The sequence below is a fragment of the Cryptomeria japonica genome, chromosome 9 (assembly GCF_030272615.1).
Source record: "Cryptomeria japonica chromosome 9, Sugi_1.0, whole genome shotgun sequence".
Taxonomy (NCBI): domain Eukaryota; kingdom Viridiplantae; phylum Streptophyta; class Pinopsida; order Cupressales; family Cupressaceae; genus Cryptomeria; species Cryptomeria japonica.
The window spans coordinates 399,966,282-399,990,595 of NC_081413.1; positions in this window are offsets into that span (position 1 = coordinate 399,966,282).

Here is a 24,314-nt window from a genome sequence, read left to right on the forward strand (position 1 = left end):
GATAACGGTTCTATGTTCTTCGATCTTGTAACACATTTTCATATGTGTGTCCAGGTTCAATGAATCTGATAACATGTTTAACTCGGTGTATATCAACTCGATATATCATCTTTGTTGCTTCGTAGACATGGAATGATACTCGGTCGACGGCTCGGTGCATACTGGGCTCTGTGACTACATTCTTCTTTAACCGACTGGACTGTGCATACCGACTGAATATTTTGGTAGTAGTAACCGACTAGAGTATATAGAATGACTTTGGATATAAAACTAATGGCAACTTGATAAGTAGTAACAATTGTTTCTAAAGTTTAGAGAGCCCTACCACCGGCTTACAAAATGAAGGCTACTGCTATTAATAAATTGAGAGCAATGGCTAATATATCTGTCAACAAAGATACTTTGGCTGGGAAGCTATCTTCTTTTGAGCTTGAAGAATGTGGACCTTCTGGAGCTATGAAGACTGAACCTTCTTTTCATGCATCTACATCTGCAACCGGTAAGCAAGATTGGAAATCTTTATATGCAAAGGAATTGGAAGATATGAAGAGAGAAGATGATGAGTTTGAGCAACTTGAAGCACTATTTGCTATAAGAGTACCTAAAGGACTGGTAGGAAGTAAGTATGAAGGAAAAACACCTTTTAAATGTTTTGCATGTAATAAGATTGGTCATTTTGCATCTAGATGTCCTAAAAGGAATTCAAGATTTGAAGAAACAATTAAAAGATCTTTTAATCCTAACCCTGGATATAAGAGCAAGTATAAGTACAAGAAAAACAAAGACAAATCATGCTACATAGCAGATTTTGATGATGAACCGACAAAAGACTCTGCTAGTGGTTCCGACAATTGAAAGGAATGGGTGTTCCTGGCTATCAAGGAAGATGATCCAACACTGGAAGAGAATGTATCTGAAGAGAAGGCACTTGCTGCTAAAATTGAAGACAAGGATGAATGGGTAATTTGACAATGGTTGTTCACATCATGTGACTGGAGATAAAGGGAAGTTTCTATCTTTGCAAGAATTTGATGGCGGTCTAGTTAGATTTGGAGATGACAAAGCATGTATGTTCAAAGGAAAAGGAACTATATCATTGGATGGTAAGAACAATACTAACAATGTTTATTATGTTGAAGGTTTAAGGCATAATCTTTTGAGTGTAGGACAATTGGTAGATAAGGGATTTCAATTACAGTTCAAGGATGGAAAATGCAAAATCATTAACAGATCTAGTTTGGAGATTGCAACTGGTACACAGACAAAAGGTAATATATTTTATTTGAATTTCGATGAGAAGACATGTTTGATTACATAGATTGATGAGAGTTGGCTATGGCATAAAAGGTTGTTTCATGTGAATTTTGATTGCATTATAAAGATCAGTTCAACTAAGGCAGTTAGGGATATACCTAAGATTATGAAGCCCTATAATCCGATATGTAAAGAATCTCAAATGGATAAACATGTCAGAACCTCTTTTAGGAGTATACAAGATAAATCAAATGATGTTCTTGATCGTATTCATATTGATTTGTGTGGCCCTGCTAGAATTAAAAGTTTTCAAGGTGATAGACATTTCATGCTAATCATTGATGATTATTCTAGAATGATGTGGGTTACTTTTCTGAAGGAAAAATCTGAAGCATTTGAAAAGTTTAAAATCCTTAAGGCTAAAGTGGAAACTAAGACAGGATTGAAGATTAAATGTTTGAGGTCAGATCATGGTGGAGAATTCACATTCGGTGAGTTTAATAACTTTTGTAAGAAGCATGGTATAAGAAGACAATTTTCTGCTCCCCAGACACCTCAACAGAATGGAGTTGTGGAAAGGAAGAACAAAACTATCTTGGATGCTCCTAGAACAATGATGATGGAAGCTAGTCTACCTCATATCTATTGGAGAGAAGTAGTGAGCACAGTGGTTTATATATTCAACAAAGTGCATATCAAAGGAGAAACCGGTAAGACACCTTATGAACTATGGTTTGGCAATACACCTATAGTTAAGTATTTCAAAAAATTTGGTAGTAAATGTTATATCAGGAGAGATGATATCATTGGAAAATTTGATCCTGGATGTGATGAAGGCATATTTATTGGTTATTCTAATGAAAGCAAGGCATATAGATGTTATAACAAGAGATTGTAGAGAATTGTGGAGAGTGTTAATGTCAAAGCAGATGAGTTGAACACAAGTCAATTAGAGTTTATGAGAAGGAACCGGCAGTGGAAATGATTATATTTGAACCGGTAGCACCTTTACCAAAATAGAATGTTGAACCAGTTACTCCGGTAGTATCAAAGAATCCTATAGTAACTGAAGAACAAGGAATAGGAATAGAGAATCAGAGGACTCCTAGGTATGTGAGATTGAATCATTCAGAAGATCAGATCATTGGGGATAAGAGAAATGGAGTGATGACAAGAAGAAGACTGGAAACTAATGAAGTATGTTTAATTTCACAAGTTGAACCCGTATCGGTAATTGAGGTATGTAAAGATGAATATTGGTTGAAAGCTATGGAAGAAGAATTATATCAGATTGAGAAAAATAACACATGGACTTTGGTTCCCCAACCTAAAAATAAAAATGTTGTTGGAACTAAATGGGTTTTTAGGAATAAATTGAATGAGGATGGTCAAGTTATAAGAAATAAGGCTAGATTGGTTTGTAAAGGATATTCTCAGAAGGAAGGAATTGATTATGGAGAGACTTTTGCACCTGTAGCTAGGATTGAAGTGGTAAGATTATTTCTTGCCTATGTTGCTTATAAAAACTACAAGGTTTATCAGATGGATGTTAAATGTGCATTTTTGAAAGGGGATCTTGATGAGGAAGTTTATATTGAGAAACCTAATGATTTTTCACTATCAGATGATACAAACATGGTTTGCAAGTCAGGTAAAGCTTTAAATGGATTAAAACAAGCACCTAGAGCTTGGTATGCAAGATTGGATAAATATCTTTTGAAACTTAGTTTTACAAAGGGTAGTGTTGACAATAATTTATATTATAAGATCATTGATGATGATATACTAATTATTGAAGTATTTGTTGATGACATTATTTTTGGAGGTGAAGATAAATTATGCATAGAATTTTCTAAGAATATGGAGAAAGAATTTGAGATGTCTATGATTGGTGAGATGAAATTTTTCTTAGGTTTGCAGATTACTCAGACTGACAAAGGTATTTTTATCTATCAAACTAAGTATACTAAGGAATTGTTAAAGAAATTTGATAAGGGAGATTCCAAACCGGTAAGTACTCCTATGGTTACAAGTGAGAAATTGACAAGAAAAGATGTTTTTGCACCGGTAAATCCTACAAGATACAAATCTATGATTGGAGGTTTGCTTTATTTGACTCAGACTAGGCCTGGCATAATGAATGTCATTTGTATTGTTTCAAGATTTCATAGGGATCCTAGAGAGAATCATGAGAGTGCGGTGAAAAGGATTTTTAGATACTTGCAAGGTAGACTAGAATATGGTTTGTGGTACCCTAAGGAAGATAACTTTACTTTATGTGCATATACAGATGTTGATTGGGTTGGAGATGTTGATGTCCGGAAAAGTACTTTTGGTGGAGCTTTCTTTCTTGGAAAGAAGTTGGTTCATGGATCAGCAAGAAACAGTCGTGTACTTCTTTATCTACTGTTGAAGTTGAGTATGTTGTCATTGCTAATAACTGTACACAAGTTTTATGCATGAAGCAAATGTTGAAGGATATAAAGGTGGATTGTAATGCACCAATAGTTATTCACTATGATAACTCTGCTGCTATTGATATATCAAAGAATCTGATATTTCATTCTAAGACAAAGCACATATCTATCAAGTATAACTTTTTGAAGGAAATGGTGGAAGCAAATGAAGTTAGATTGGTTTATGTGAGCACTAAAGAGAAGATTGCATATATTTTCACTAAACCTTTGCCCAAGGAATCATTTGAGTACCTGAGAGACTGATAGGGAGAAACTTAAAAATTGGCTCAAATTGAGTGTTTGTAATCAATTTGGCTTGCAAGTTCCCTCAAAGGTGATTGTTGAAGGTTTTTACACTTTTTTAGGTATTTTTTCTTTGATATATTTCCTTCTCTATGCTTCATACCAACCTTGAGATCTTCCTACCATGTTAGTTCTTATTTTCATTCATACTTGCTCTCAAGACTCACAAAAGTGCAACTTTGCTTCTTAGCTCCAAACACCAAAATCTCTCACCAAGAGTTGTAGGAGGTCTAGGACATTGTATAACATCCTATTAGGCTCATTTCAACTTGTTTTGGTGATTTATTCAATTGTCTTCTTACTCGTTATGAAGAAAAGCTCAAAACAGAGCTACAAGGAAAGAGCCCTAATTAGCCCTCCAAAACTGCTAAAACGCTTATAACTCCACAAACTGCCAAAAAACTTCATGAAAACCTTTCATATTTGGATACCCTTTATGGATTTATTTAAATTTTGTGCTATGAGGAGGTCTGAAAAGCCATAAAATTGCTGTCCTATAAATATGCCTAAAAACAAGGGTTTTCAAGGGTTTTGAGTCTTCAAACACCTTATCACCATTCCAAACTCTTCTTCAAAACACAAAATATTTTGAGAAGGTTTTTACCATCATTATAAATCCTTTCAAATTCTTTCCCTACAAGCATAAAGACAAACACTTGATATGCAACCAAGTTTCAAGAGGAAAAGTGCTCAAAAACCATTGTAATCAACACTTTGGCTACTCAAAATACATTTCCATAAAAATATTCATTGAAAAATCCTCCCATCTAGTCTAAAATATCTATCCAAACTTCATTCCACCTTAGGAAACTAAAAATGAGGTCCACTTGGTGGGGATTTGCAAAGAAGCTTTGCTTTACACCATGAAAATTCACTAGCCGAGCTATTAGAGCTCGCCTAGTAAGCAACAAAAACCATTTTCTTTGTCATTGTCATTAAACAAAAAGTTGTATAAACAAGAAGGATATGTACATAAACTTTACTCTCAGAGGCCATGGAGAAAGAGCCAAAGAAAATCAAGTTGCTTCCATTGTTGAAGCCAAACCCTTACTCAACCGAGAACAGGGCTAAAACAAAATAATTTTGATACAATGTTAAAACTGTACACCAGAACAAAAACCTAGGTGAGAAAGCTTTAAAAAAACATGGAAAAACTACCCAAATGAAAACAGTACAGCCAAATGCTTAGGAAGTACGGACTACTATAGCATATGGAGCAAAAATGCAAGAAAAGTGACAAAATTCTTAGTTTTTGTATTTAATTCTTCTTGTTTTCGAAAGCCAACCTAATTAAAAGTTGTGTGAGGATTTAAATAGTCACTCAAAACCTAAATCATTCCTAAGTATAGACCAATAACCACCTTTTTCCTTATTTTTACAAATTTTCCAAAAATTGTCAAAATGATGCTTGACAATTTTGACAATTTTTAGTACAATGAGCATTTTTTACTTGTGAGCCAAATAGAATTAACTCTATCATAGAAAATGGTTTAATATAACCACACAAGCATATTTCAATTCCTAACAAGGCTTTATAAGGATTTTTGACTATTTTTCCACATTTTGCCCATTCTAGGCTTGCAAAGCATAAAAGGTCAAAAATTAACCAAAAACTCAAAAAACAAAAAAACTAAGACACAAAAGACACTTAAACACACAAAACACACCCTTTTCACATACAAAAATACCATTATTCATTTGGGACCAACATAGGCCATTTCAAACCAAAATTTGATGAAGTGCTCCATGAGCTTCACTAGGTGCTCCTACACGAGAGACAGATTGGGAGTTTCTGCCCCTCCGGTAGAGACTTGATTGATGTGGTTTGGAATTAGTGTGGTATGCATTATCAAAGATACTATTGATTCTAGCACTGATGTGGGGATGCTACTGCTCAGGGGGAGTAGTCAACTTTGTGATTCAATGGTTTATGTTTTTGCTTTGATATTTTTATAAGATTTCTGGCATTGATGTCAAAGGGGGAGTTATATTGATGTGAAAAAGAAAGTGAAAAAGAAAAAGAAAGGGGGAGAGATATTGATAGGGAGAAATTCAGATCTTTACAGAGATATTATTTACAGGGGGATTTTGAGTTGTATGTGGGAGATTGTTGGTTGTATTCCATTGGGGAGACTTGTTTGGCATTTCTTGGTACTTAGATGTTTTTTCACATCTAGTGTTGCCATAAATGTCGAAGGGGGAGATTGTTGGCCATTTGGTGGAATTGATTATGTGTTGCATTCATTTTTTGTCATTGATGCCAACACTAGTTGTTTGGATGCTTTACCGACACCCTTCTTGTCTTGGTAGGTTGAGTGGTTTCTGGTTGATTTGGATCTAGCAAGATCTGGTAGGCTCAGGTATGATTTGGCTATGGAACTGGCTTGTTCATCATACTCATGCTCATATCTGGTTTGGTGATCGGATGCTATCCTGATTGCTTAGAAGCTTGGTTTCTGGTTCCGGTAAGGGTTTCACCAACAGAGCTTTTGATGAAGATCTTTGATGAATTGCATAAGTGGTGTTGGTGCATCTTCTGGTGGAGTTTCTGGATGTTGATGGTGATCATGTTCAAGACTTGGTGGATGGAGATCATTGATGTAGTGTGTGGACCTATACTGGGTCCCAGTTGATCTAGGTTATGGACCGACTTTAATGTAATGTGTGGATTGGACCTCTCAATGTGTTTTCAAGATGTCTTATGTGTTGGAGATTATTTGTTTGGTCTAAGACCGACAAGGTTTGTAATTATGTAATTGGTTTATCATTTGGTGGCCGACCTGATTGTTTATATTTGAGGGTTTGTATATATAGATGTAAGATCTCATTGTAGATCATCATGGTTATGTCAGAGGTCATGGTCAAGGGATGTAATGTGTGAATAATGTAATATCATTCAGGCAAAGGATTTGGTTGATCATTAGAGATCAAATTGGGTTTATGTAAGAGGATTTAGTCCTCTGGTATTAAGCTTAACCGAAATTCTACTCAGACATTGGAGATGCTATCTTTTGTAGTTCAACACTTCTCCAGATTGTAGTATGGATTTCTATGTAGTCAGTGAGACTCCTTTTGTGATGAGCAGTGCGCTCTAGGCTGTTGGTCTTCCTGCAAGTCAAGGCCACTCAATTCTAATTCAAACTTTAAAACATCCCCATGCAATCTTATCAAAACCATTACCCAACATTCTAATGTTGTTCTTCATTTGTAATAGTGTCGGTGTGTCCTTAGACTACTGAACATCACCAATACCGAAAAAATAGTTTTGAAAGTAGAAAAATAAATCAATGATCAACTGTCCAAATTTAAATTTCAATCTCTTATCCTTCTTGATGGACTCAAGATTCAATATTAGTTGACTTCACAATGCCTTAGACAAATCAAAATCAATATCTTCCTTTATCATTCGGTATGCGATATGAATGGCTACAACAGGGATGTTGTTCATCCTACTCGAATGATATATCTAGTATCCAATAACCATTGAAGCATATTTAACTGTCAGAACGTTAATATCATTCATTGTCATTACTCTTCCATCCCATCTTGAATCAGTCAATTTAGCTACATCATTCTTAGGAACGGATCTCAATACTAGAACCTCACCGGTGGCACAAAGTCCACTGGTTGCATGAATAGATTCTTTTGTAATCTTATGTGGTCTGTCGAGCCACATAAATTGGTTATGAATCCTACTAAGAACATATCTGACATGTTTACCATCAAAATCATCAATGGAATTTAGTGCATGGTGAAAACCTTTCTCTGTAACCTTCTTAAATTGTTCCTTCAACACCCTATCCTTATCACGCAACAATTTATATTGCTCAAAGATCGTAAAAATACCAAGATCCTCCAATTTTTAATGATAAATATATCTAACATCTTCTACATGTAATACTCCATAGGAAACTCTAGATAGGGCTCCAGTGAGATCAGTTTCAACACACTTAAATAGGTGCCTTTTAAATTTAGGATGAGGTTTGTCTGTAACATCTACTACATGCGGGATATCCATTCTCAAAGATCCAGACTTCAAATACAAAAAATAAGATTTTCTGAATAAAGACCTTTTACCGCTTTCACAACTAGGGTTTTGACACCAATAATGTTCTCTCATCGATTACCAATCATGGATCACCTCAAATCTCCTCAAATCTTTGTCAATCTGATTAGATGCTGCAAACACAAACTTTTCTCTACTGTTTTCGCTATCCAAATGCTCACAAGAATCCAAAGTGACAAATGGCATTCACAAATTTCCTTTTATTGACCCATTATCTACCGCATTAAATGCTATTACTAATAAAACCCTAAAACATCTTTTAACATACTACTAGTTCTCATAACACATCAAACCTACCAGTTTGATCATAAAGTCACTTCTCAATATCATAATGCATTAAAGTATGCAGATTTAACTTACCTCACGGTCCTTTAGAGGGTTCTAAAATAGATCTAAAATTAATCTCCCCCTAAGCTTTTTAACAGCTTAGTTTGTCGATGAAGGGTTCTCGACACTAGGTGAAGAAATTTTCTCATCTTTCTTCTTTCTCCAGATTTTGTTCATTTCAGCTTTGGTCTCCTCCACATCTATTTTCATCTTCCCTTTTCAGTCAGCGAATTGATTTACCAGTTGATTAATCTTTGCTTTGCAAAAATTTGTAATATGTCCCAGTTGATGACAATGATAACAAGCCATACCAGATGCTCTACAAGGTCCATCATTGCCTCTACCAGTCCTTCTTCTGTAGTTCATAGCTACATGACCGTAGTTATGACAGATTGTGCAAACCACATTCATCCTCTTTTTCATCTCATAGGGGCAAGACCAGTTAGCATAGGGTCTCTGCCAATTAGGACTTCTTCGGTCATTAACAGTTCTTTCCCAACCATCACTAGACCTCTGACTCATGTGAGGTGTCGGATTATTTTCTCCATACCTACACTCAATAGCTCTTTCCCCATGCATGTTGCAAGTGTAACAATATCCATTAAAAGTTCTAGGCTTATATCCTTGATATGTATTAGGTTTATAACCATTAGTAACATTAGATCTACTTTTACAAACATTAGCAGTATGTCATGGCTTATGATAATTGAAACATACAGATTTATAAGGTTTCTTACCAATGGATTAATGAATTTTAGTTGCAGATTTACCTTCTTCCATGTTGTCCTTTGTATCGGAAGACTCACCTTTCTCAAATGTAGTATAACCTAATCCAGTTGTGTCACCTTTCATCCTTTGTGATTGAATTTGTTCATCAAGCATGGTAGAACTTTTGTTAAACTTAGCAAGTTTTTCATTAGCATCAGCAAGTTCCCTTGTAAGATATTCATTCATTTTCATAAGAGTCTCTCTAAGAGACATTGTCATATCCAAAACTACCTTTATTTCTTCTTTTTCTTCTTTTTCCTCATGCCAATGAGCATACAGGGTACCAACTTCCTGATTCAACTTAAAGATCTCATGTTATTTCTCTTTGATCTTGTCTTATGTTGTCCTCCTTGCTTCAAGTTATTGACCTTTTCTGATGGTTAGGACTTCTATCTCTCTCCTCAAGTTAGGCTTCTCATCATTCAGTTTCTTAGTTAGCTCTCTTCTCTTAGCAAGTAAGGCTTTATACTTGCCTTTCAATGTTTCTAGGGCTTCCTCAGTTTCTGCAAGTTTATTAGACATATCTCTATAACTTATTCCTTCCCCCATGTCTACCTTAGGGATCCTTTCCAAGTGGTTAGGCCTCAAGGAAGTTTGGCTCTAATACCAATTGATAAACTTATAAGGCACTGAGAGGGGGGGTGAATCAGTGCAAGCAAAAACCTTAAGAAACTGATTATACCTCTTAGCAACTTTAAAAGCAATAGGCATGCAAGGAAAATAATCACATAAGAAAACACAATATAAAACATTTCAACTATAACACAATGATTTATATGTGGAAACCCAAAACGGAAAAACCACGGTGGGAGTTAGTACCCACAAGATTCACTATCTGCAGAATAGAAATCTCTGATCGGTTAAGGTCTTACAAATATGTCGTGTTAGGAGAAAACCCTATTAGGAGTCACCCAGTGAAGGGATTTTCTATAAAGAGCCCTGTTAGGAGCTTTGCTCTATTAGGAGAAACCTTGCAAGAGGATTTAAACTCAGATGTTGAGCTACCCTATTAGGGGATTTATAAATTAAGGCCTGTCAGGACCTACCTAGTTAAGGGATTTGACTGTTGTAACTATTAGGATAACAACAGTTTAATGATCTTTATATAACACTTATGTATCTAATAAGATTTTCTTTAGTTTCTCCAAAAACTTCCACAACTCATCAATATAGATCTTTACTAATCACCGCACAATCGAATTTGTATCCTTCACTAATGATCTCACACATACTTATCTCATAACTCATCACAATTTTTATAGACATCAACTTAGTCAGCTCATAAGCTTGGAACAATTTCCTAGGTTTAATGAATCTAGACAAACTTACATTACATGCCTTACTTATGTTGACCACTAACATAAAAAACCAAAAATAAAAATAAAACTATTCTAGTTTACAGATCCTAGTGATTTTATCACCATCGATTAAGTGTTCTTCCAGATAGCCTGCTCTGTACATCAAATCTTGATCATCATGTTGAATCTACTAATGCGGTCAAGAATATAGCACCAAATACCTTTCTCCATCACTCCTATAAAATTGCATCATCCAACTCTTCATCAATCGCCTATACCAGTTGCTTGAATGCAACTCTATTCCTGTTTACCAGTTGCAGACCTATTTGTCGATTCACTGTTAAACTGTCTTCTCTACTGGTTAAGCTTTACCAATTAGCTTACAAGACTTATGTGATAATAAAAACATAGTTTCCATCAATGAAAACATAAAACAAGTCACCAAACAACTCTTTAAATCAAAACATCATCATCAAGCCAACACACAGTGCCCAGCAATAGAGAATCCACTGCCTCATCATCATACATCCACCCATCTTCTCTCACCAATACACAAATCCCTACACCCAAACAGGGCAATCTAAATATAAAGGTAGCAAATGAAGGCCCGGGAGAATATAACATTAACCAGCTTTTGGTGTTGGTCAACTACCTCTCTCACCTAGGACTCATGGAAAACCACATATTTCACTCAAGCCACCCTTTTCTCCAAATCCCTGTACACTTGATAAATTCACCCCAGGAAGATCACAAGAATAGGAAACTATTGATGAAGACTTGACAAGATGGATCTATAAAGACCCTTTAGATAAAGGTAATCAGCATATCAAGATCCCTACAAAGAAGTATGGCAAAGGTTTTACCATGATGAAAAAGATGGCCTATGAGGTCCATAGTGCATTGGCATCCTACAAGCAAGGTGTATAAGAGCCATTACAACCCTTGTTAAAACCAAGAGATAAAGCAGGACTTGGATTCAATTCTAGTTCGGGGGGCTCTTCTAAGCTCAAGCTTACAAGAAAACAAAAGTAGCCAACTTCCAATTCCATCACTCCCAAAATCAAGCTAATGTCCATTGTAGACAAATCTACAGCATCAGAAAATCCAAGTCACACAAGCACTTCTCAATCAAAGTCCGCACATGCAACAAACAAGAAAATGGGTTATGTTGCACAAAAGTCAATCACTCCAAGGTTACAACTCTTGTCCATTTCAGCCACCCAAGCAACATCAACAACCCCATTAGATACAACACCTATCACAATTGTCAACAAAACTTTCACACCTAGAGGCATCCCTATAATATACAATGACAGAGTTCTGCAAAGTGATTTTGAGACAGATTCACATGAATATGAATGGGGTTCTTTAGCTTCACATGAATCTGAAGAGGATTCTCTTGTTATTTTTGAAGATAAAAGAGTTGAAGAAGAGGCATGTATCAAAACCTTTTGGGATTAGGATACTGAAACTTCTAGGAGAGATAGGTCACCTCCCAAGCCCAATTATGAAAAGGAGAGTACTGATGATGACCTCAATACCTCCATCCTAACTATAACTAACACATACAATGAACTCAACATACTTGATGAAGCAATGCAATCATCCACCTCAAACTCATTAACTAGGACCAGCAAAATCCCTCGTACATTGACACCTTCCAAAATAATGAGGCTATAATAAACTCTTAAAATTATGAGATAACATACCAAACAAGGATTAGAAGGCTATATTTTCTATTGATCTCAACAATGCGTCTTATTTTGGAGAAAATGTGAAACCTTTTAGTCACAAAAATATAAAAATAAAGAATGGATCTTCTAGTGAAAACCGCACTGCGACACTTCTAGATTACAAAAAAGGAAAAATAAAGGACACATCCAAAGGTGAAAACCTCTCAGAGGTGCCTGAAGATAAAAGGTTTGACATTCTCCCCTTTAGTATCAATCAAGAGAGATCATTCATTCTCATAGAGGAGACCAAGGAAGTCACTCTAGGATCAAAAGAGAACCCTCATAAAATCCATTTAGCAGCATCCTTGACTCACATAGAGGATCCTAGCTTTGTGTAATTCTTCAAAAAGTGACAAATAAACTTTACTTGGTCATATGTAGACATGCTTGGACTGGAGCCAAATCTAGTAATGCATCACTTAACAGTAGTAGAAGGAACAAAACTAGTGAAAAAAAAGCTCAGGAAAATGCATCCTTAGATCACACTCTTATTGAAAGTTGTACACAAAAAGTTGTTAAACGTTGGTTTCATAAGACCAATTGACTATGTAGAATGGATATCCAACATTGTACCTGTTGTTCTCAAAATCTGATTCCTCTTCAATGCCCTCAAAATAATACAACCTAAAATGACTGCTGAAGAGACATCATGGAGAAAGGGATTTTAGAGACAACATATGACAAGGTTTGGTTAGACCTTCTACACTTCGGACCTTTCTTTGAGCCCAGGTGGGTATACCTTCTGTGAATTAACTCCACACTCTTAAGCAACAAATCCACAGCAAACCAGTCCAGAAAACCAGTGGATTTATTCACCTTGAAAAACAATTGAAAACAAAGGGGGAAACAATACTCAATTTCAACATATTTGATCGACAAAGAATGCAATAAAGGCCTCAAATTAATACCAGTGCTTTATCCAAGGCTACAGAGTCACTCAAACTCAAATAAAACTCCTGAAATGAGGTATCTCTATACCTCCCATCAACTCGGCTTCCATTTATCCCCGTAAATGCCTAACATCAACAAGGATCTAATCACTTCAAAATAAACTATGGTCCTCAAATTCAAAGTTTCTCCTAAAGTATTTACTGGTAGAGTGGTTGTGCATATTTAATTTCCCTCCTAAAGAGAAAAGCTGGAAACACCCATACTGAGATTGCCTTACAATTCCATTCAAACAGAAAAATCCTAGACTATTCTGAATGAAACAAAGTAAATAAACTTAAGGACAAGTTTGAAGACGACGCAAAGCTTTACTCAAAATTGATGGCTTGTATATTGATATTCATTTGAAAAAATTCTACAAAAGTCTGATTCTCCATTAATCTTTGGAAAAGCGCAGAGAATATTTCTGCAGCGTTTTCTTACAAAAATTTTGTGATCCCTTTCTCTCTAGTCCTGGTATCCATTTATAACAATATGGATGCACAAAGCTTCGGACTTCTTGAAGAAAGTTTGTTACAATTACTTCAAAAATTGAAGAAGTTACAATTTCAGTTATACGCTCTTTTCAGCTTCTTCAGCAGTCTGTTGGACGGGTTGTTCAGTTGCAACCTCTTCTGGCCCTTCAGGGACGCTCTCTAACTACTCCGGATCTCGAGTGGAATATTTAACTCCCCACTCACTATACATCTCCTCGGTCGGCCATACAAAATTAATCACATCACTTTTAACCTTAGTCAACCCTTTCCAAGAATTCCTCAGTTTGTTGACTTCTGAGTTAAGAAAACTGTAGTGTGATTTAATTCTTTCTATTTCCTGTATGGTTAGAACAAAGAATGAGGTGTCATTGAGATCAATGATTCCTTTGACCCTTGCTAACAACTTTGCATCTATCTCACTGAGCCATACCTGTTTGTCTTTCAGCTGGTCTGGATTGGCAAAAATTCCTGGAAGCAACTCAAAAACTTGATCATTGTATTCCTTTTTGCACAAATTGACTTTCCTGTCCATATTGTCTACATCTGCAGCTAATTGCATTAAAACTTTAGCAACATCAGAAGTAGCCTTTATAATGGGATTTGCCCTTGCTTCATCACAGGAAACACACATGAACTCCAAATCCTGCTCCCTAGGCCTCCATCGGTCAAAAATGGGTGTCAAGATGGCCTTATCTCTTCTCAACTCAGTCCATATCTCCATGAATTTTCCTACACTATTGTGAAGGAGTGAAGCATTTATAGTGTCTCCAAAACTGGAGACTGTGGCCTTAATCTTTTCTTCATACTTCCCTGCATAATAGGCCTGGGTTTGCTTAAGACTCTCCAATTCTTGGGGAGTTATCTCTATCATCTGAGAGCTGGAAGGTGCAGGAGATGGTGGGAGCTCAATAATGGGGCTAGTAGGTGGAGGTCTTGCAGGGGAAGAGGTGATCATTAATGTTGAAGACTCACCCTATTGACGTTGTCCTGCTAATTGGCTCTGAAATCTGGCAATGATACTCTCCTTGCCTCTTATTTCCTCCTTGGCACTGTCATAAGCTTTCGAGACTGTTTCCAATTTGAGCTGGAGAGCCTCCTTTTCTTTAGCATCCTTCTCAGCTACTGCAACACTAAATTTGGCAGTCTCCAACACTGTGCTAGCGGCCTCTACTACCCCTATACTCTCTACTCTCTTAACCATTAATCCACCAATGTGACTTGTCCCTGTGGTGTCTTTACCCTTCTTGTCCTCATTTCTCTTAAGGGACCACATGACTAGAGCAGCATTGTCTTTACTGAATGTAACCCCTTCCATGGGTTTGGTTTCTTTTCTCACTACATCCAGCACCAGAGCATCAGCAATATTCCATTCTGGTAGAATGAGCACTCCAGCTTGTGCTACTAAATCTCTTCCCTGTTCAGGAGTGATGGTTTTGAATTCTTCCATCATCTCCTGTTTTATTTCTTCCTCCACTAAGGCTAGATCTTTATCAGGTTGTTCTACCTTTCTTGTTTCACATCTAGCATTATACTTATCTATATGTTGTTTCCAGATAAACTGCACAAATGCTTCAGATGTGACAAAACTATCATCCGCTAGAAAGGCACTAGTGGCCTTCTTTATCTCAGGATCCCACTCCTGGCCTTTGAGTTCAGTTGAAGTGATGTCCATTTGTGCTTCAATGGGCTCTTCTGGCATCCCTTCTTCCACTTCATCATATGTATACGCAATCTCCCCCAAGCTGCCCAACTGAGAGAGGTATTCAGTTGCTGCTTGTTCATCTCCAATGTGGAGAGGGGATTGGGATGGGGAATATAAGGGTGTATCTGATTGCACTTCCTTCCCCACCCTCTGCTTCTTTGGGCTGTCTTGTATGTGAATGACTTCATGTGTTTTCCTCTTCCCTTTGGATGAAGAGGGTTCCCCTCTTGCAGACACCAACACACTGTAACCTGCTTTCTTATGCAGGGTGTAATCACCAGGAGGGATGGCTTTAATAGGAGCTGATTTCCCCAAAATCATTCTTGCTTTCTCAGGGTTGTTTTTAATTACAACTTCCTTTTTCTCCTTTATTGTCTGCATCACATCCTCAAAACAAATAATCAAAAATTTTATCTTTTCTTCCAATGGGAAGAAGCTAGACAATGGGTCATAGCTAGCATCAAATTGATGCACAAAATCCAAGGCCTTCCTGTAAGCCACCCATTTCTCCTTCCTCAACTCCTGTTCATCTAAATCAAATTCATTCCTGATGAGGTCTTCAGGAAAGTGGAATTGATGGGGCCTACCTCTGCATGCTACTTTCTTCCGGAATACACCATTGTAGAAATCCTCCGGGTCAGCACATCTAGACACTGCAATGGACAAATGGTAGGGTTTAAGGAAATCCTCAAAACATTTCCAGCCTCCCTTGGTGATCAAAAATTGGTGGGCTACTGTAGCTGTAGGGAAAATAGTCCCTTTACCTCGGCCTGTTAACTCTGCCTCTTGCAAGTCACCAATTTGTCTGAGAATCTCAGCTATTCCCACTTTGAGGGGGACCTGGTATGGTAACAAAAATGGGGTGCCTCTGAAACCAAAGACCCTAAACACTGTGGACACTGGATACAAATACATATCACCCCAGTTATGAACAATCTTGACATTCTCTGCGAATTCTTTTGGTCTTAAGAATTCCAAAAGAACCTTGGGGACTCGTGGATTGTCAGAGCAAAGAAGAGTCCTTATCTTGGATGCAAAGTATTTATCAAACTTTAGAAAACTTGCATCCTCTCTATCCCATGACAATATGGTACTCCATAATTGTACCGGCATCTTTTCTCCCTCCTTTTCTTTTACCAGGTCCATTCCACTGGCAAAATAATCTCCACCTTTGAAGAGGAAGAGGTGCATCAATAGTGAATACCACCCGAATGGCCTATCCACCTTCCCATTCTTTATCCCCATCAATCCTCCATGGATAGCATCAGCAATATAGGAGGCATAATCAAATGTAATAGCAAGAGAAGGATTCAGAATTTGAACAATCATTAACAGATAATGATTTGGCATATTAGATTCAGCATCCTCTCCTAGAACTTGGCAAAGTGCCCAGTACATCCCTTTTGCCCTTAAGGTAAACATACTTAATGAAAAAGGCTCTTGTGTATTGGGCCCTACAACTGCTAACCCCCCTACTTTCAGAAAAAGTTCTTTGAGAGGCCCATTCCTGAGATGAGTCCTTTGTGCCCTGTATACCTGAGCTAATTGTGTGAAGTTTATAGGCTCCAAGAAATTGGTAAACTCACTAAGCCCAAACGCTTTTCTCAGCTCTCCTGCATTTATCTCCACGAGGGTTTTTCCATTCACATCCCGGATACATCTGGTAACTGAATCATAATTCAATGCCATTTGAGTTAACAAATCTATATCCATGAACACCCCTGGGACTACCAATCTCCCAACATCTAATTCCCAAATGCTATTTTGAGGAGCAGGAGAATTCCTCATTCCAAAACCGATTTTAAATAACCCCAACCCAGACAGCCCAACCTGTGGGTCTCTTAACCAATTACCCTTATCATATAATCCTTCTCCAATTCTCAGTCGGGGAGCCCTGGGTACTAATTCTTTGGCCTTAGAGGCCTGGTTGGTTGACAGCGTCAACTGCTCTAAGAAGTCATCACACACACTTCTTTCAAGATAATCAACTTTACCAGAAAATTCCCTTTTAGGAGCCATTTGCAATACAACCAGATAAATATTACTTCTGAAACTACTTCTATTATACGAGAACAGTTTCACTTATTACAACACAAGAATGGCTGCAAAATAAGAAAAAACCTGATGCTTGCTCGAAAAAATTCGCTCTGCAACCAATTCGTCTTCTCTGTTTTTATAAAAGATAACTCTGCGTTTGCTTCCTCTACAAAAATCCTTTTAAAAGGTCTCTATACTTGGTTGTTAGGAAATCAAATGCTTGTACTCTGGGCCTTAACTGTAACATTGATTCCGCATGCTTCGGCCGTCCCTTCAAAATCGAATTCATACGAGAATTCATATCTTAACTCCAACGGGTCGCAGCCTTCCTGCAAGTGTCTCACTGTGAATTGCATTTGACGGCTTTGTCTTTAGTCTGGGTCCCATCCTTCTATTGGCTACATAATACCACGCGGCATCTGATCATTGGTTTAGAAAATCCCCACATTCTATTTTGATACTGGCTGAATGTCGCCCTTTATACTATGGCGGGCCCATGTTTTTCTCTTTTTGCCATGTCATCATCATGACACGTGGACAGCTCTCATTAACTCTCGCTATTTTGTGGCCTTAAAAAGTGAGCAGCTTACCCCTGCAAAATAGCGCGGACCGTTGGATCATCTTTCAAGTTGGTCACCTTTTACTCCTTCGAAAAAGTCCTCAGGAATGGTGGGCCCGCTGTGTCGTCGGTGACATCTGGCATCTAGTCATCCACTGTGCTGATTTGTCGCTCCGTCACTTGCCGGAAGAAGAACCATGGGGGCCCCACTTCAGTCTCGACAGGTCTACCTCAGAAATGGTGGGCCCACGGACACGCCATGGACACCTGGCTCCTTATCACCTTCGAAGCTGACCTGTCGACTTTTCATTTGTCAAGCATACACTATAGGGACCCACAGCTGCCTTTTAGACCGCGTGTCATCAAGACACGTGGACGGTCCAGGTTAACTTTCGCTATTTCGCAGCCTTAAAAGGTGAGCATCTTACTCTCGCGAAATAGCGCGAGCCGTTAGATCTCATCTCAACTTGCTCGGCATTTAAACCCTGTTAGGAGCTTTCAGAAGAGGTGGGCCCACGGACACGCCACGGACACCTGGTGCCTTGTCACGCTGACTGTGGCGGCCTGTGCCACGTGTTACCTTATAATACGCCAGAAGAAAGCCACGGGACTCCAGCTATCTCTGACAGCTATGCCTTCCACTTACCCGGTCGTGACACATGGACGGCTGATATTCATTCTCGCTATTTCGCAGCCTTAAAAGGTGAGCACTTAACCCTCGCGAAATAGCGCGAGCCGTCAGATCATCTTTCAAGTTGCGCAGCATGTAAACCTTGTTAGAAACCCTCAGAGATGGTGGGCCCACGGACACGCCATAGACACCTGGTACCTTGTCACCTTCGGAGCTGACCTATCGACTTTTCATTTGTCAGAGAGAGCCACGGGGTTTCAATGAATTGTAAGAGCTGCCCCTGCCAGGTCACCTCCACCTGTGAGCTGACTCATGTTTGGGGCCCACTTTTGAACCTTGATCTCAACATGCTAACTGTGGCGGCCTGTGCCACGTGCTGCCCTCTAATACGCCAGAGAAGACCACGTAGAGGGGGCCCCACCTTCTTGACAGCCGCAACCTTCACTTCCTCCGCATGACACATGGACGGCTGATATTAATCCTCGCTATTTCGCAGCCTTAAAGGGCAAGCACTTAGCCTTTGCGAAATAGCGCCAACCGTCGGATCCTTCCCCAAGGTGATCAATGTTTACTGGGCCCGGCACTTTAGAAGGAAATAATAAAAGGTGAAAATTTTTCAAATAATTAACATGACCACCTAGGTAAATAGCAAGGGGGGGACACTTCTTACGACCCCGCGACCCATGACTTAAGTGAAATAAAGCAACGACGGAATAGAAACCAGGGGATTTAAAACAAAAGATAAAGCGCAAAACTTAGAAAAGCCTTTAAACCCTCTAGGTTTAGAATAAAGCTGAAGCATTTGGGGCCACATTTTATACAATTTTTTTTCAAAAAACCATAGCCAAATATGGGGAAAGAACCCAATTTTAAAAACAGTGATAACAGTACCAGTGACAAAACTGACTCGGGGCATCCGTATTTGTATAGATTTCAGAGATCTAAACAAATCATGTCCTAAGGATGACTTGCCCCTACCCAACATGATCGTGGACCTAACAACAAGGCATGCTATGCTATCTCTCATGGATGGATTCTTAGGATATAACCAGATTAAGATTTCCCCAGAAGACCAACATAAAACTACTTTCGCGTGCCCATGGGGAACATACTGTTGGAATGTGATGCCATTTGATCTCAAAAATGCAAGAGCCATATATCAAAAGAAAATGATGACCATCTTCCATGACAGGATGCATACACTAATGGAAGACTATGTGGATGATTTACTGGCTAAATCATTAACAAGAGAAGATCACCTTGTAGTGCTGGATAAAATCTTCACCAGACTGGAATAGCATAATGTTCACCTCAATCCAAAGAAGTGTATCTTTGGAGTGACCTCTGGGAATCTCCTAGGATACATTGTCTTGAACAAATGAATTGAGGTTGATCTTGCAAAAGTAAAGGCAATCATGGAGATTCCACCTTCTAAGAACATCAACCAGTTGAGAACATTACAAGGCTATAGTCAATCCATCGGTTCATTGCATAATTGGTCGATAAATGTCATCCCTTCACACATCTACTACATAAGAATGTTTGCTTCAAATGGGAAGAGAATCGCTAGCAAGCATTCCAGCAGCTTAAGGACTAGCTAATGAAACCGCCATTACTAACACCACCATCTCTAGACGGACCCTTATTATTATACATATCAACTACAGCTACGACCTTAGGGGTATTACTAGCACAACATAATACAGAAGGAAAATAATGTGGAATATACTACATCTCTAGGACACTAGTAGGGCATGAGATCAATTATACTTCTATTGAACGAGCTTGTCTCGTAGTGATTTTGGTAGCAACCAAACTGAGACACTACATGATGACACATAAGATAAAACTCATTGCCAAGATAGAACCACTCATGTATTTATTCACTAAAGTAGCACTAACAGACCACTTGGCAAACTGGGTTTTGATTCTCAGTGAGTTCAACATAGAATATGCGGACCATAAAGCAATCAAAGGGCAAGTCATTGCAGATCAGTTGGCTTAAGTTCCACTTGATGAATACTAAGAGGGGGGGGGGGTGAATTAGTATACAAAAACTTACTAAACTCAAACACTTTATCAGTCTAGCGGTAAACCGATATAACAGTTTAACTAACAAACTAGTTAACACAAATGCAAACCAAACAGCAAGGCATTCACCCACATAAGCACAATCACCATAACACAAGATATTTTGACATGGAAACCCAAATGGGAAAAACCACAGTGAGATGAAACTCACAAGTAACTGTCTGCAGAATAGTAACCAGACCGGTTAAGGTCATACAATGTTCTTTACCATAACAGATCCTGATAGGAATCTCAATCTCTGTTAGGAGATAAGTCTGATTAAAGACTACCTTGTGAGAGGATTTTAGATCCATAGATGTGAATCACCTTCTTAGAGGATTTACAAAGGCTTTTCTAGGCCTACCTGGTTAAGGGTTTCTAACTTGTCAAAGATGTGAGTAATCAACAAGTGAATGATCTAGCAAATAGCACAGTCTGCTTGGTTAGATCCATGATAGCTCATTGCTAATGCATTTCAACATTACTTCAGTCTTCAGTAAATCCACACTCTATTATAGTACACAGACTTAATCTTTTCTATTAAGATCGCACATACAAGAACTCATCAACCATTACAAACCCTAACAGCTATCCACCTTAAAACCCCAGACATGATGTCCTTAAAAGGAATCTGATTTCATCTCGGTCCAATAGGAATACATTGCAAGTTCCTAGGTTCATTGTATCTAGACACATTTGGTAACATGGCACAAAATCACCGTCAAAGTGTCGGTGGATGGTAACTCATCACAAAGATATACCGGTTGGTAACTCATCACAAAGTATTACTAGTTTATACAACTTTATCGATTACCGGTTGGTAACTCAGAGTAATACTGGTTTAGCAGATTAACTTTTGACAGAAATCAAGACTGGGAAAATGATAACTGTTGCTTCTAGTTCCTTTGCTTCGTTCCGCTTGAGATCCTTGAACCGCTTGAGGTCCTCATGTCGCTTGAGATCGGTAAACACTTTTTGCAAGACACCGATAGTCTAAAGACTATAATATAATATCGGTTTGAAACAAATACCGGTTGAGCGTAGCTCATACATACAAAAAGTGATCTCATAACAAGTGTGTGTCCATCAATGGCAATCACAACATAATCATCAAAAATGCCAACAATAAGTGCCACTCATAGGAGACCATCCTCTCATTTCAAATTTTCCAGATGAGGAGATATTCACAGTTGTGCCTATTGACACCTAAAATTGTCCTGTCTAATTAAATAATATTTTTATTTAATTAATTAATTTATCCTCTTCTATGCCTTTCCTTATTTAAATAAATACTTTTATTTATTTAAAAATCCTTTTTCTTAAATTAAATAAATATCTTATTTATTTAATTGATCGCATTTCCTCTATTAATTAAATAAATCTTTATTTGTTTAATTAATTCATTATCCTCTTCTACCCATGACACATGTCATTCATCTCTTAATTCCTACACTACCTACCCTCTCATTATTTTCTTATTTCCTCTACCTACCTTCTAATCCTAGCTGACCATCTATCTTTTATACCTCTTAATCTTATCCCTCCATTTCCTACAGTGTCTTCTATATAAGAGGACATTTCCTTCATTATCAATCCTCCTAGGTATTCTAAGTCTCAACTACGCTTTCAAACTTTCATATGCGATCAAGCCTACTTGCAACCACATTTTCGTTCTTTGTTGAGCTCTTGTGCACACAAAATCTAAGAGAAAATATATCAAACAAGATCAATGGAGATAGGAAGAATGAAGATTCAAACCCTATTGGACATGTGATGGTATAATCTTTGTGAATTTGTTGATTTACATTGTCTTAGGTAATCTTCATATGTTATGGTGGATCTTTGTTGTTGTTAGGCTAGGGTTTTGTGGTTGAATCTATTTTATTCTTTCAATATTATTGTTTCCATTTTTACCATAAACATTTTGGCACATCTAGTGGGAGTCTTGTCCCTTTTGCATTTAACATATTTGTTGCAGATTTTTGTTTTTCAAGTTGCAGATCTGACATTTTTTCGACAACATTTCGACATTTTCGTGTCTACATCTTCTGGAACTGCGTTTTTTTATTTTTTGCCGCGTCTGTGATCTCTGGAATTGCGTCTGTGTCACCGACAATATTTTACATTTTTCCAGATTACAGAGCCACGTCTATGTTCCCAAATCGCGTTTGTGGGGTTTAAAGCCGCATTTGTGTTGCAAAATCGCGTCTGTGTTTTGTAGTTTTTTATTTTGTTTAAGTTTTTAGGGTTTCATTTCATCATTTTGATTTCAGATCTAGTTCATTTGAGCTAATATCTTGTGATCTAGCTAACAAACTGGTGCAACTTGTCCTTGAAGCAAATCGCACTGTTGAAGGCCCCTTTTTCACAAAGTCTTTTGGATCTAAAATTTATTTAACTTGTGTGCTTGCAGGAGGGGTATTATTGCAAAACTACTAACAAATCTTTGTTGCAAAATTTTGGCAAGGGTTTTCTTTTGATCTTCATTGTGTGCCTTGTTTTTATAGATTAGCAAACACTTCAATTGGTGCACTAAAATTGAACCAGTGTCTTTTGTGTCTTGGGCAATAGGCCCTTTTGTGTTTATATTTAGAGGACCTACCTCCTTGTGTGATCACTAGGACTACTAGTGAGGAGGGAACGACCCAAGTAGTAGCGAGGAAAACCCACTTCTTCTGAACCACTATAAACAATTGTATCCATGGGGAAATCCATGGGTAACATGTGTTGATTAGTTCATACCGACACTATGTCTCGCCATAAACCTGTTTGATCAAATTTATTTGATTAATAGTAGGGCGTAAACCCTACCGGCTAGGAGCCTTCTATATTTACAGAGTTGAAAGTGTTGCATGTATGTCCACACGAGTGGATGCCCTTAGTAGCACCTTTTTGTTTTAGAAAGTCAAAATCCTTCTAGTTGTTGGGGCAGGAGGTCAGACCTCTGGAGCGGCCCACACATATACAGTTCTTAGTAAAGATACAAATTTCACCACAAGGAGTTTTCATGGGGACTGGTGCTTGGCTACCTCAAAGAAGTGAGTGTCGAGGGTGGAGCCAGTGGGGTCAAGCATCTAAGTATATGCTTTGAATAGCATAGCCTTGGGGGAAACCCCATATGGGATCAACAACTATTGTCCTGGCCAATCATAAAAATTGTGCTTGTCTTCTTTTAAACATTCAAACATTCAAGATCAAACATTGAAACATTGTGTCTTTTGTGTCTTCAAGTGTATGCAAAGCATTTTTACATCAAACAACACACTTTCTTTTGAGTCATTTTGAGTCCAAATACTTGCAAACATTGAGTCCTCATCAACATTGTGTCCTCTTGCCACGAAAAATGGTCAAAAATTCAGATTTGGTCACAACAACAACTTTACAAATTAGAAAAATTGCACTCAGATTTTGGAAACGTGTCTGTGTCTAGCATAAACATGTTTGTGTCATATAACTATGTTTGTGTAGGACAGAAATGCGTTTATGTTATTATAGTAAATTGCATTCACAAAATTCTCATAAACGCATTTGTGCAATATCTAGTCACATCTGTGTTGGGTAACCATGTCTGTAAAGTATACAGGCACATCTGTATTCAGTATTGGAAAAAACTTATAGTCCAACAAACAAGAGCAATCTGTTTCAGAATTATTGAGCTTCCTAGGTTCTTTCTCTAGGTTTCATCT